Consider the following 11,600-nt stretch of genomic DNA (forward strand, 5'->3'; position numbering starts at 1 on the left):
TCTGATGTCTCCCCCATTACGTATACTATAAATCCAAAAGTGGACCCTGGGGGTCTGAAAACAAAACTAAAAGAGAGTTACAGTATATATGTGCTGGAGTAGCTGATGTGGTCGCAAAGCTGTTTCTAAGATCTCTGGAGAATCCTCTGCCAGAGCCCTGAGACATTCAGCAGGAGCCTGTTACTCTGGGATATTTTAGAAGTTTTTCCTCTCTGAAATGAAACCCTGTTTACAGCTTTACTGCAGGGCGGGGAGACTGTGTGGAAACTGGCCAGAGTGCAGAGGGACGAATGGCTTACCGACGTTTGACAAAATGTTCTGACTGATCCGCTTTTTGTCACAGTACATTTTTCTGAAATGTATAAAATGTCAGGTGTTTAGAAATCTGACTGTTGTGTGTTGTCTAAGCCAAGACTTTGTGAAAACAATATTGCAGCAGTTTGGTGCTAATAAGACAGTCTAGGTTTTTTTTTTAAGTGGGCAGGAGTCAGAAGATTGACAGAGGAGGCACAAAAGCCCTTCTGGGTCAAAGGTGATCTGGCATCTGAACTACAGTATGTTGCCACGAGCTGCTGGCATTGTTTTTGGGCGTCAGTGCTAAAATGTCAGCAATTAATTAACCTACTCATTAGAGATGCTAAGTTACTTATTATTTTGATTCGTTTCCTTTTAATATTTTTTGTAACAAAGGCATGGTCTTAAAAGGCAACCAGTGTCTTGGAGACAGTGTGGGGGAGGCACAGTTGCTAGGTGCTTTTTTGTTGCTAGGTAAATAGTTTATTTCTGGACAGCATCATGTTTCAGAGTGACAGTACAGAAACCTCTTCTTTTGTGTGTGTGTGTGTAACTACAAAAGACAAAAACGGTGAAACAATACAATACAGTGAAACAAAAAACAAACACTTCCCGGCCCTGTGTTCAGTGGTCAGCCACAGCCCAGGCACTTTGAATTCAGACCAGCAGGAGGGAATGAGAGGGTGTTCATTCTGGTCGGGCCTGAAGATTCTGAAGGCTGAATGAAGGGGTGTAATTTGATAGAAGAGTGCTGCGGTTAAATTTTTATTATCCTGAACCTATCCCGGTTATCCCCAGTGTTTGTTGTCTCAGACAAAGTCAAGAACTTTCCATACTAACTCATGAAATGAATAAAATGAGAATAATCAACCAGTGTCACCAAGGCCTGCAGGATAAGCTAGCACAATCCTTCCTTGAGAAACAGAGAATCAAGCTGCAGGGTCCTTTTTAAGCCACAATAATAAATAACTGCCTTCTCCAAGCCCTCAGACTTGAGGAAAACCCTGGAATAATCTGCTCAGTCATGTCATTGAGGCTTATACATGAGCTTCTTTCATGACACAGCTGGGTGAGATCCTCAGATCACTTGCTATAAATGCTAACTGAATGGCCTCCTCTCATTTGTAGGCTTTTTTGTGTTTATGAGCTTATTCCGAGCAACGGTGTGGCAGAGTGTTAGACTAGGCCTTCAGTCCTATCCCAAAGTCAAGCAGGTACGTGTTGACTGGCTACTCTTAAAATTGTCCCTTTCCAGGACTGGTTTCAAGTGAGCTTTCATCCCTGGAGGAGGAGGGATTTTTCTCAGTTGAACCCACTCCAGAGACAACAACAGGTTCACAGAATAATATACCCAGATGCAGACGATGGATCAAATGGCCCTTCTGCATCTGTGGCCTTTTTGATCGCTGTTGTTTCTCTTCCCTTGGACATCAGGGGTAACGCTTGCTGCTGGAACACAGCAGAAGGCCTGCAGGCTGAGCCGGGCTCCGAAATGCAGAGATATTTCCCTATTAATCCAAAACCGCAGCTGGGTTTGTCTCTCTCCGTGACGCAAAAGGCAGCTGTCTCAAGAGACAGAGAAGGGAACAAATGCTGCTGCCCCACTGCCCCACTGCCTCAGGTAGGCCAAGGACACCAGGGCAGAGTAAAAATAGAAGAGCTTCACCAGTCACACGTCCCACAGACCTGCCGGGAAAGATCTGCTCGGCACTGCGACTGGAAAGACATTGCTTGACAATGTAACTATGAACTGTGCCAAACAGCAAGATGCGTGAATGCAGAGAACTGGTAGAACTGGCTGTAGTGCCCTCACAGGCACAAAAAGAACATAAACCCTCCAGGATTAATCCTTTGCATACCTTTCTGTAGAGTATTCTACAGGAGTGTGAACACTCTACAGGAGGAGGAAGGTTTGGGCCCCTGTGTGCCTGTGAAGCTGGTTCAGCTCTGACCATGTCTGCCAGGATTCTCCAAGTGGCACGCTTAAACGGCTGACACTGGGCAAGAAATCTTGATACATCCGGGATATCCTTGCCTTTATATTCAGTAGCCCTGAGCACCAGAATAAGGCAAGCGAGAATGAGCAGGCATCAGGCCCTGCTGGTGCTGTGCGTGTTTTTGGGAGGCTGTGGTGGATGTCTTCTATCTTGTGCTGTTGCAGGTGTTCAAGTCCCATGTAATAAGCTGGGCTGCAGGAGAGCTGGAGCCTATCCCAGCAAGCAACAGGCACGAGGCAGGATACACCCTGGATGGGACATCAGTCCATCGCACATACAATAAACAGGGAAACACAAACCAGTGGCCACATGCCGAAACTACGTAGATTTGAAACTGAGAACAGGAAGCCATTCTCTGCCCAAAGGGAGTCCCAGCCTGTTTGTTGAAGCCTGGCATGTTTCAAGAAAGTGGGTCAAGTAGCTACTAGCTACCAGAAAGGATTCATGGGCCCAATGGCCTTCTCTGGTTTATAACCTTTCTCATGATCCTATGAGAGTATCTTGTGAGAGCAGAGTACCTGTAAGACGGCTGAATGGTGAAAGAATGTGCCAAATGTTCGGGTGTATTTTATTTGTCATAAGTGGCAACCCTACGCCCTGGCTCGCTCAGGGGTTTGAATCCTTCGAGAGTGTGCAGGGCGAGCCTGTGTGCCCGCTCATCCAGCCACTGCAAGAGTCAGAGAAGGGATGTGTGGACTGTGAGGCGCAATCGAAAGCTCAGCTCTTTCTGACGAGCCTCCCAGCAGCTGTTCAAATTCTCCAAGGCTGCCTGGCTTTGTTCTGCTCCCTCTACTCAGCCTCTGAGTGTTTTTCCATGTCAAGAGAAGACTGGAGGGCTCTATATTTGTCTCCACTTGACAACAACAGGCAGAAAGCCCTTGCGTTGTTAAACCTGTACAATAGCGAGGTGCCTGTTTTTTGGACTCCTAGAATACACTCTCATAAAAGGGCCTGTTATGGTAAAAACACAGGAAAGTGTGGTGAAGTGTAAATGCTCATGTGGTTGCTAGTAGCCAATTCATTTAAGAATCCCGTCCAGTGATTTCTTGAAAGAAGCCTGATTTTCAGCATCAACAGCATACCTGGGCTGCTGTTCCAGTCCCCCGCAACAATTTGTGTAAAGAAGTCTTCAGTTTTAAATGTACGTTGCTGTAGTCCCCACTTGTGTCCTCTGGTTGAGGTCTCACTGTTGATACTGAAGAAGCCCACTGGGTTGGCTCTGTCAATGTCTTTGAGGATTCTGAATACACTACAGGTCCCCTCATTGTCTTCTCTGTCCAAGACTAGAGCCTGTGGAACCTGACTGTGCAGGACCAGCCCAACTCTCCTAGGAGCTAAGGGCAGAGCAAGCGTCGAAAAATACCCATCATGCAACAGATCTGCCAAATGAGTCAACACAATCATTTTAGGAGAACAGACTGTGTCCACCCATTATGGATTTCAGGTCCCTCCAGATAGTAAAGGATGGGGGACTGGAGGTTATGGTGTACTTCCAGTGCCCTGTATATTGGTGCACTTGCTCTGTGATGAGAGAAAAGAATCTTTTAGATGAACCGTAAAAATACACCATCATTTTTAAAAAAAATAAATGAGCGAGAAAGCTAGGTTGAGGTACAGAAATAGCATGCTTGGTTTGTTTGAATACTGTTTTTTTTTATCCCACACAGCAAACAACCCTTTGCATTTTCAATGCAAATGGAATTCTGACTTCCAGATCCAGCATGCTGAGCAATAAGCTCACAAAAGCTCAAGCAGTACTGTACAGCCTGCAGTCAAGCTCCATGACAGGGAGATGCAATACGCAGTCATGGGGCAAGTGGAGCAGTGTGGCCTGGGCCTAAATAATTCAGTGCTCCAGTTTGTCATGGGGCGTGTGGATGGGGGATTGTGGATGAGTACGAAAAGAGGTCTCCACATCAAACTCCCAAATTTACTGGGAGTAAGGTGAGTGACTCTCTCCTAGACTGCCAGCAATAGACATACAGATGTGCACACACAGGCTCACACACCAACTATCTGCTCTCTGGAAGACCTTCTCTTTCCATTCTGCGTGATGTGTCCTCATCTCTCGAAGAGACTTGCTTTCATCCCTGACAGAGGGGCTGTGATCCCGGCACTCTCCCGGGCAGGACGCTGGGGAGACGGATGTGTGCGGGACTGTGCTTGTGAGGCTAATTGGCCCAGAGCGCTCGCTAATTCTGCTGAGCTTATTAGGCAGTGAAATCTACACTGGAAACAGGAGGCGAATCTCTGTAATTAGAACATGATGCTGCACAGGGTGTCGGTCGCAGGAGGGTTATTAATACAGGAGGAAATGATCTGCGAAGGTCTAGGGTCTGGGAGAAGGAAGGGGCTGATGCCCCAGGGGCACGGCTCTCACATGGACTAAGCAGGGGGCCTCCTTTCTCAGCAGAGCGGGTGAAGCGAGGAAAGCTAACACAGATGTGTGGAGAACGGCCCTCTGGGGATCTGAAGCATTATTATCCTCCTAAGTCCATTTAAATGAAGTAATAAACACTCACTGTCTGCACAGCCTGTGCTTCTCTCTGCCTGCGAGCGCCGGAGCTTCGCTGCTCAGGACAGAGACACCCGGCAGCCATCGCTGTTTAAAGACTGACAAATGTTCACAGATGACTCATGGGATCTCTCCAACGAGGAGGAGTGCACACTGTTCACATCGCAGCTTCGTGAACCTGGCCTGATCTTTTTCTTACTCATTTATTCGGCTGATGCTTTTATCCCCAAGCCACTTCCATTTGCACCCATTTATACTGCTGGGGACTTTACTGGAGCAGTTCTGGCAAAGTGCTTCTCTCCAGGGCACAAACCCACTACCTTCCAGTTACCAGTCCAGAGCCTACACTGCTGCCTGCTCAGATCCCATTGTCTCATCAGATAGCGGAGAGTCTTGAAGAGGAATGGCTCAGCTGCAACTTCCCCAGCCCAGACAGGGACCACTGCATGTTTCCCCACCCTGCCTCACCAGAATGCAAAAGCTGAGACACGCCCCCCCTCTCCACCCCATTAGCAACAGCAGGGTCTCACCTGGGATTTGAACCCACAGATCCCAGTGTTAGTTACGAGTCCGGAATCCTGACCACTGAACCACTGCCCTACAGATCAAAGCAGGGCGTGTGCCAGGACCATGCCTGTCTGAGTTATTGGCGCAAGTCAACCCTGGTGACTGGGGGGTATTGCAGCCTCATGGCCTTGAATCAAGGGTGCACTGACACTCCCCACACTCACCAGAATGCAAAGACTCTGACACACCCCCACCATCCTCTGCCCCGCTGGCAGATGGGACAGAGAGAAAGCCAGAAGCAAAATACTAGAATACCAGCGCTGCTACTCACACAGTTTCCACTGGAACTGCTGTGTCAGTGGGAATTGGGGATTTTCTTCTTCAATAAAAAAGCATTTTCTTAATATAACAAGGTCCAAAAAAATGTATAAATGGAATTGGATGACAGAAATGTAAACTGGCACACTGACAGACGCGATTTCAGAGTTGTGCTTCACAACTGCATTGTTCTGCTTATTGGGAAAATAGAAAAGCCAGTCAAAGACAAGTCCAGACTTGGCTAAAAAGTTTCTTTATTAGGCCCAGTATGGTTTCAAATCCTGGATTTTTAACTGAAAGGCTGCGGAATCGTGTGGCAGCTTTCCCCGGAATGTGCTTTAATATGCTTAATCACCCACTTAATCAAGGGTATGACTGACTAAGCTCCTCTTTATTCGAGGCTCCTGCATGTGAGGGGGTTGGGACTGAAGTCCAGCTCTCAGGCTGAAGAGAGGCAATAGAGTTCACACCCTCCCCTCGGTGCTCCTGGGTTGCTCGGGAGCTGGCTTGAGGGGTTTGTGCTGTGCTCAGTGAAGACATTAGGGTGCCTCATATGTAATTGGTGTTGTCACAGCAAAAGGGGTTCATGCAAATTTTTTTTAACCCCTGTTTAATCTGGATGCATGCTCAGCAGGATTAGGTGGATTTCCCATCTGTGGCCAGAAGGCACAGGCTATCCTGAAGGGTGAGGAAGGAGAGGACAGGAGCTCGCACGGCTCTGCACCTGTCCCATGGCAGATGGGACGCAGGCCACAGCGTCACCTGGCCCACCGTGACGTCAGTGCTGCTGCCAAATCCCATTGCCACCCATAAACGCTGCACTTTGGATTAATGAGATATTGCGTCCCTATTACCTGTCACTTCTCAAAGCTAGCAGGTCTGTGGGTGTGTTATGTTAAAGGGACCATTTCAGCTTGCTGATTTAGTTCTTCTGCTGGGCTAGCCCACAGGACCATCGCTCAGGAGAGTGTGTGGGCCACTGCAGACCACCTGCCTCTTCTCATGTGCCTTAAACACCAAAGCTCAATGGGCTGCTACAATCTTCTTGATTGTAACCTTTCTGACGTTCTAAGGGTCCAGCCCAGGGCCTGCTGACCAGCTTTAGACTCCACTAGAGGTCAAAAGCCCAGTCGGATGGCGCCCAGTGTCAGCTGGAGTGGGGGCCCACGGGGGACCATGTGCCACCTTCTGGCAGCAGCTGCCAGAGCGGCCTGCAGCCCTGCAGCCCTGCCCAGCTGCTAGTGTTAACAAGTGTGCGGGGACAGCCGAGCCGGCCTGCTGCCCAGGCTGGGTGGCAGCTCTGGCTGGTGTCTGCCTGTCTGTGGCAGAGCAGCGCACCCAGCCTGGCCCTGGGTCCTGGGTCAGGAATAGTGAGTGCCCCCAACATTCCCAGTTTAGACATCAGCCCTTCTTTTTTCGAGGACTTTTGATTTTAGCTCCATGACAATGCCAATCATAAAGCTTGCGCTCCTATTTTGGTTTGTGTGGTTTGGGGAGGACAGAGGACACGTGTAGTTTACACAGGCCGTGATGGAGGGGAGAACAGTGGTCAGGTTGCCCCCTGTGGGAAGCCGCGGGCAGGGCACCATCTCCTCCTTGTTGTCGGTTTTGTCAGGAGCTGTCTGCACCAGGCTTGTGGGTGTGCCTGGGGGAGCGTGTTAGGTTACAGGGCCGCCGGAGTCAGGAAAACACTGCACGCAGCCCACATCACACATGTTTGGACAAGAACTGTTAGGCATTTGTGGATAAACAGTTGGAAACTAGACTGCCCGTGACTAGTGAGAGATCACTGGGCAGCAGTATCTATAGCTCTGCTCTCGTAATGGTAAGGTTGTTGGTTTGAATCCCAGGTGGGACTCTGCTCTTGTGCTCCTGAATGAAGTAATTCACCCCAGTTATACCTAGCTGTAAAATGGGTGCAAATGTAAGTCGCTTTGGATAAAACTAGTGATGTGTGCTGAAGTACAGTTCACTGGGGTACAGCAGAGGCGTGGGACGGCTCTGTACTACCTGCTGCCAAGCAAAGGAATCGGTGTTAAAGGAGTGCAGATGTGGCCACCGAGCACAATGACTAGTCTCAATGATCCCAAGCACCGCTGTGGGCTTGAAAAGTGTTACTAAACCAGCTCTGCCAGTTCTGGGCTTTGAAATCTGTCTGAACTTCTCACCACACTGTTACGTATCATTGTCCTTTTGCACCGAGACAGGGCAGATATGTCCGAGCTGAACGATAGCAGAGCCAGCCGCGTGGCTTTTGCGAAGGAGCGCGGTGGAGAAAGAGGGCAGCCCTGCTCTGTCTGCGAGTGCCCAGAAAAGGAAACCCCAAAAAATCCTGCTGAGGTGTTTCAGGAGGTCAGCGAGGACAGACGAGGGTGTGGAAGTGACAGAGAGCGACAGAGATATCGCTGGAGAGCAGCAAGGCAGGGGAAAAAGGAGTTTTTTCTCTCTGCAGGCACGGGCGGCAAGCAAGGAGCCATGTGGAGAGCACAGAGGTCAAACAGGCGTGGTGTCACTCAGGACAAAATGACATATCCTGCCTTGATTGGTCTAAAAATAAACTGAGTCTAAAAGTGTTTCAGTGCGACCAAAAAATATTTCAGCTTTTTATAAAGCTCCTGACTGTGACCTGCTGCTCCCCATGCCAGGCCCACGGTGCTTCACTTTCCCAGCGAAGTCAGCGTTGGTAACAAACTACAAAGGGCTTCCTAATCCTTTAAAGGAGCAGCAGCTAACAGGAGGTTATGTGCAGAGCAGATCCAGAGGAATGTAATACTCCATGATGAGAATTCACGCCCAGCGCTCTAGTTTTAGTGTGTGCAAAGCAGACCATTGATTTCTAAAGCATGGCTCTTCACCTTGTATTGAGAGTAAAGCTCCTGATGTTGGCACCCCACTACTCTAGTGTTACAGACTGGCACAATTAATTGTAATTACACCCAACACTCACCCAATCACGAATAAAAGACTATAAAAATTGGCTGACCAATGGTTTGTGCTTCCTTTTGTTTCACTGATTCGTGGAGCGCTGTGTTCCTGCAGAGAGGCCTGCTATTTTGGTCGGCCAGGGTGGCCATATGTCTCTGGAGGCTAAAGAGAGAGACACCTTCCTCTAGAGTCCTGTCGCCTAGCAACACAGCTCAGGTTCTAAAAGAGGAAAGAGGCTGGCGGGTACGTTACTGGGGAGTGAAGAACATACAGGAGTCAGTCTTTCTGTCTCAGACACGCTCAAGGGTATTGTACAATATTAGAGATCTGGGAATGTGTGGGGGGGTGTGTGTGTGTGCAGGAGCCAGTGTGTGTAAATGTGTACCCGATGTGTGCGTCTGTGAAAGAACATCTAATACACAGAGATCTAGAAATTCTATATATATCTCAAGTGCCAATTGTTAACCACATGCAAAAAACAAAAACATCTGGTGCACTTTGTAAACACTAAATGCATAATGTTGAAAACAAACCAGTTAACTACACAGCTACTCTGTTATTTCAGTGTCACAACTCCATGGTAAACATCCCCTGTTGGATCCCATTGATGCACCATCTGTAATTAAGTAATTCACTATGGGGCAGAGAATGAGAGATTTCTCAGTCCTGGAATTTGCTGTAGGAGCATGTTCAGCCTTCTGAGCCTTTGTGGTGTGCAATTAGTGTTCTGTCTCCTAAACATTAAGACACGTCACACAGGAGTCCTGCGCCCAACTGTATAGAGAAGTGTAGATGGCTAACATGACAAGAAATAGTTTACTTCTTTGGAATTTGTAACACGCAGAAATGTGCTTGCTTGTACTGCACTCATCCAGATCTACCTCTTCAAATTGGTTGTATCTTCTAATGCTAAAATGATCAGACCCCCAAGTCCGATTTCAAGTTTGTACTTGTGCATCTGGTGAGATTTCTTAGGTCTGACAATTTTCACATGGAATGGAGTTTTTCACATGACCTCAAAACTACTTAAGGAATTCCAATCCGTTATCCAGAGCCATTTCATCCTGGGGAGTGTCCAGGTGAGCCAGGGCCTTACTTTGGATTGGACGTCTGCCCATCACTAAAAAGAGGAATATAAATCAGAATGCCGACTCCACTTTTAAAAAATGTTTTAATCTTTTTAGGAATAAAACAATAATTATACTTATATTGGGCTTTTCAGAACATAGAACAGTTTCAGCAGTTGTTGTTATTCTTCAGCAGGTTTTGAAACGCAGCCCCTGCCAGGAAGTTTCAGTCCTGCTTTTTCAGGAAAAGCACATGTTCTTCCTTGAACTAGCCAGCATGAGGTTTGTACCACAGGGACATCCAGCTCTCAGCTTCAGCTCAGCATGTTTGAGACATGTTTATAGAGAGCGCTAACCTCTCTCAGCCAAAACAGTCTAGTTTTAGGAAAAAGTTTTTTTTAGGAGCTGGGAAACCAAGTGCTCTCATTCCCTCTTCCCTCCCACCCTGGCCCTGGGCCATGAGAGAGAGGAAGAGCACACAGGCCAGTCTCTCCCTCGCCGTCTCTGGGATTTTCCTCGGTGAAACTTCAGTGATGGGTTTTCATGTGCATGACGTGAGTCTCGTGACACGACTGGGCCGGAGCCGAGGCCTGGCTTGGGGTACTGCACTCCTTGACAGTCACTCTTCTTTGTGTCATATGCTCAGGGAAGCGCATGTGTGGGGAAGGAATTTTGATGGGCCCGCTATTACTGTTTCACACCTCAGGGCCTTTCAACACTTCTCTATGACCAGGCTGTCAGGACTTCTGCCAAGGTGTGCTTAAAGTAAAGCAGGATCTGGGCAATTTGACTTTTTTTCATCTGAATTCTCCTTCATTAAAAAGTAGATATGCTGAATAAATAAAATACATTCTCAGTTATCCATAATGCACACTTTGCAATCTTGTAGTCTGAGATCTCCATAGCAACATCACAGGCTCAGGTGTAATTAGTGTTTTAAACCACAATACAGAGGTGAAAGCTGTGTATTAGCACAGCAGAGAAATCACACATATTTTACAAGATTTTAGTCTCCATAGTCATTTATTTATTAAAACAAAAATAGCAACTGTTCTTTACTCCTTTCATGGCATTTGCAAGGTCATGGAGTCTCTTTCTATTTTTCCTAAACCCATAAAAACAATGTCTGCCAGTGGTGTAATTATTTTCGCTTAGTGAAATATGGTTCTTGTTTTTGCATTGCCATTGCTGTACAAGACTTTCAAAAGCATTAAGGCTTGAATCGTTTGTGTCCCAGACAGACCTGACAGGAGCGAATGCCATAACACAAGCTAGCAAGTCCTTGGTGTCGTCTCGGTCTGTTCTAGACTGACAGTGTTTAGTTCCTTTGATCTACAGAATTGTTGAACTACACCAGCGTATCACATGTTCCTGTAGCATACTAACTGCTGCCAAATTGCTAAATTGTACTTGCAGTAGTAGCATTAGTAGGGACACCATTCTTATAATAATATATGAAAGCATAATGTATAAATAATTGCATCAATGTGCCTATGTGTAAAGGCTTTTGTGACCAAGGGAATAACCTGAGGGAGGCATGAAGGTGTGGTACTGGGTTTGAACTACAGCACTTTCTGTGTGGAGTTTGCATGCTCCCGTTGATTGCAAGGGTTTTGCTGGGTGCTCTGGTTTCCTCCCACCTTCCACAGACATGCTGGCTGTGTGAATTGGTGTCTCCACATGGCCCTTGCGTGTTTATGGTTTGCCATGGACTGGCTTGTGCTCTCACCTTGTACCCTGTTTTTCCAGGGTAGAAGTGGTCCTTATCAGGAAGAAGCAGCTCTCTCATAATGAAACAGTGGGTAAGATAGCTAACCTCAAAGCATAATAGGAAGCTGAATTCAATTTAATTTTTCACACTGCACATTAGCATTGTCCTAACCCTTTTAAAGGAAAGGCATGTGCACACAACGGCGTGTTTACAGCTTGGGATTTATGTAGCTCTTAAATCTTTTTAACGACAGTTTAATTAATCTT

This window comes from Atractosteus spatula, chromosome 7 (assembly GCF_055471065.1).
Source record: "Atractosteus spatula isolate fAtrSpa1 chromosome 7, fAtrSpa1.hap1, whole genome shotgun sequence".
Classification (NCBI taxonomy): domain Eukaryota; kingdom Metazoa; phylum Chordata; class Actinopteri; order Semionotiformes; family Lepisosteidae; genus Atractosteus; species Atractosteus spatula.